Source organism: Acinonyx jubatus, chromosome B1 (assembly GCF_027475565.1).
Source record: "Acinonyx jubatus isolate Ajub_Pintada_27869175 chromosome B1, VMU_Ajub_asm_v1.0, whole genome shotgun sequence".
NCBI lineage: Eukaryota > Metazoa > Chordata > Mammalia > Carnivora > Felidae > Acinonyx > Acinonyx jubatus.
Genome location: NC_069382.1, coordinates 176,723,260 through 176,726,882, shown reverse-complemented (window position 1 = coordinate 176,726,882; position 3,623 = coordinate 176,723,260). Strand labels below are relative to the sequence as shown.

The 3,623-nt window shown below is 39.8% G+C and overlaps 1 long non-coding RNA gene across 1 annotated transcript; it reads right to left on the bottom strand.

Annotated features, from left to right (window-relative positions):
• Nucleotides 1-664: 664 nt before the first annotated feature.
• Nucleotides 665-2,462, bottom strand: LOC128314572 (uncharacterized). The gene is made up of 2 exons (XR_008296367.1): nt 1,021-2,462; nt 665-946 (listed from the first exon to the last, which is right to left on the bottom strand). It is a non-coding gene; the product is annotated as an uncharacterized LOC128314572 (long non-coding RNA).
• Between the last annotated feature and the right edge of the window lie 1,161 nt (nt 2,463-3,623).

Below are 3,623 nucleotides of genomic sequence, written 5' to 3'. Positions count from 1 at the left end.
GGCTTATTGTCCTCTGTGGGGCTGCTTGTGGTAAAAAAAAAAAAAAAAAAAAAGTTGCAGCTATGTTGAAGGAGGAATCTTTGTGAGTCAGGTTGCATTTCTCCACACTTTGAATCCATCCAATCCTTTCACATCACTTATCATTTGCGTTAGCACCACTTTTCATGTAATAACTAATATTTTCCTTTCCTTCATTCACAAACATCGTCAATCTCCAAAACTATTTGATTCTTCTTCCAAAAATTTAAGCACTGCCTTCTTCTCTCTATTCTTGCTATAGCGACCATTGGACAACTGTAAAAGCTGCTTGGAATATCTTTCCAGTTGCAATCCATCTCACACATAACTGTGAGATGCCATGGCCTTGACCAGGGTGTTCCAGAGAAAACAGAACCAAAAGGATATATACAGATATGAGAGGAGATTTATTAAAGGAATTGTCTCACACAGCTCTGGAGGCCAAGAAGTCCCACGATCTGCCATCTAAAAGATGGAGAACCAGGAAAGCTGGTGGTGTAATTCAGCCTGAGTCCAAAGGACTAAAAATCTTGGGGCCACTGGTATGCGTCCCAGTTTGAAACTGAAAGCCTGATATCCAAAGGCAGAAAAATATGGATGTCTCGGCACAAGCAGAGAGACTTAATTGGCCCTTTCTTTGCCTTCATTTCTTTTTATTTTTTTTAACATATATAGGCCCTCAACAGATTGGACAATGCCTACTTGCTCTGGTGAGGTTGATCTTTAGTCTACTGAATCAATTGCTAATTAATCTCTTCCAGAGACACCCTCACAGACACACCCAGAAATAATATTTTAGCAGCTCTCTGAGCATCCCTTAGTCCAGCCAAGTTAACACATAAAAGTAACCATCATGGCCTTAAAGGAAAATCTTTCAGGCCATAAGGATATAAGGAGAAAGATCCATTGCTGGCTGATGCTACCTTGACTACTTTCCAAAAGGGCAGAATCCATGAGTGCAATAATAACTTACCTTTTCTACAGACATCTAAGAGACTTTACTGGTTTGAGAACTAATAATTTTTCCTTTGAATCCTCCAATTGTTAAGACTTCTTCATTATAGACTGGATAGGAACGATTCACCTCAGCATCAGTGACTTCTGCCAACATTACTACTTGAATCGGAAACATGTAAAGTCATAGTACCCTGGGCCCTGTCTCCCCACACACTCCCAGGCACACGATTACTTTATTCTGTTTATGAAATGGGAGCAGCAAATACTTGGGTGTAGGGAGAAAAAAAAAACTGTAGTGTATGCACGTTCTCTATTGACTGTTAAAGTTGATTCAATGGGAAAAAAAATTGCTTCTTAAACCAGTAAGTATTTAAAAAATTAATTTCCAGTAGGCATTTTTGTCCCACAAATTAATATTTATTGTAATGAATATTTTTGAGGACTTATCCTGTGCCAGGCCTCGATCTAAAGGCTTTACATGTATTAATTCAATGAATCATCACAATAACCTTACAAACTGGACAGTGCATCAGCCTCAGATTCTAGAACAGGCACTAAGTCACGGAGGGTTCCCAGTCAATGCTGTGATTTGCAGCCGACTCTCTGAATTAAGTGGGATGTGATGGACAGAGAATATGTGTCAGCCACAGTAACGCTTAGAGGTGAACTCGTTGACCAGTGTAGTCGGCCCAAGTCGAGGCTCCTGTTTTTCAGAGCTGGAGAGATAGCGGACACAGTATAGATAACACCAGCTATAGCAACCAGGATGAGAAGGGTAACTACCACCTCGCAGCACCTTACCCACATGCAGTTAGTGTTCCTCGACTCTAGAAAGGGTGAAATTGTCCCCTCACAGTGTAAACCGTACTTTCCACAGATTTACTCAAACACAATCTCCATTTCTTTGGATGATTCTTTAGCCTCATTTTTCTTTTTTTGCTTCAGTTCATAGGTAATTATTTTAAAATTATTCCTGCAAGGGGCGCCTGGGTGGCTCAGTCGGTTAAGCGTCCAACTTCAGCTCAGGTCATAGTCTCACGGTTCGTGGGTTCGAGCCCCACGTCAAGCTCTGTCCTGGTGGTGTGGAGCCTGTTTGGGATTCTCTGTCTCTCTGCTCTCTCTGCCCCTTCCCAGCTTGTGCTTTCTCTTTCAAAATAAATAAATAAACTTTAAAAAAATAAAATTAAATTAAAAATAAATAAATAAATAAATAAATAAATAAATAAATAAATGGAATTATTTCTGTGAAAACAGGTTTTGAGATTACGGTGTTCTAAACTAGTGAGGATTTACAGGACAACTAAAGAATCTCGTGAATGGGGCGCCTGGGTGGCTCAGTCAGTTGAGCGTCCGACTTCAGCTCAGGTCATGATCTCACCGTCTGTGAGTTCGAGCCCTGCATTGGGCTCTGTGCTGACAGTTCAGAGTCTGGAGCCTGCTTCGGATTCTGTGTCTCCCTCTCTCTCTGACCTTCCCCTGTTCATGCTCTGTCTCAAAAATAAATAAAACATTTAAAAAAATTAAAAAAAAAAAGAATCTCGTGAAGGTATAGGCAGAGGACAGTCAGCAAATGTTCCCAATTGAGTAAAAAATGCAGATTATCTTTCATTGCAAAAGAGGAGGCAGGTGATCAGAGGAGAGCCAAGAAATAGGAGAGTGGAAAAGGACCAAAATAAAGGTGCACCCCACAAAACTATCCATAGTGAATCCAGTCACTGGAAAAGAAAGTGCCCAGAAAAATTGCCTTACTGAAGAGATTTGGCAGCTGTCAGGTCCCAGGAAGGGAGAAAGGAACAAGACGGATTTTCAGCTACTGGGAAAGACGGGCACAGGGTAGTTACCCAGTGGCTACTCATCTGAGTTACCCCACAGAAGAACATATCACATGGAAACAGGACCCAAGTGATTGGGACAAAGGACCTCAGAATCCAAGCCAGGATACAATAATATTTGTTTAATTTTCCTCTGGGGATCACTAACCAAAGATAATCTATATTTTTTAGGCCTGGATATTAACATACTGATATCAGAGCCTGGATTACTATTAAAGTTATAGACATCAAGAAATAATGAAGAGTCATGACTTTAAGTCCAAAAATTCTTATTAAACCTCTCTGTGTCTTGCTTGAAAAACACATGAGACTCAGGGCAATATATCCTTTTGTCCAGACAATCAAGAGAACTTCTTTCTGGTTTCACTTCCATTACCAGTTGTGTGATCTTAGAAAACCCAGAAATTTCTAAGTGTGGGCAGCTGCATTAGCCACTGCATAAAGCCCCTTTCAATACTAACTTTCTGCAATTCTGAAATTAAGTAGAGATCCATGTACTCTAAGTATGGTTTTTAGAATGTTGGGATCAATGTAGGTGCTGGAAGATTCTATGTCAACAGGTAACTTTATTTATTCCTCAGCTAAAAACAAGCTATCTGTCAGTTCCTCCTTCTTTGATGGAGGATTCATGTTGTTTTTCCTTCAAATAATTGTTATTATATTTCAAAATAGGTGGATTTAAACTACAGCTAATCAGAATTGCAGAAAGGAATAATTGTCTTGGCACTAAATCTTAAGATTAAATTAGCCAACCCAACGACTGAACACCCTGAACTTTAGATTTAATTGAATGAGGACAACGTGTAATTGCCAGAA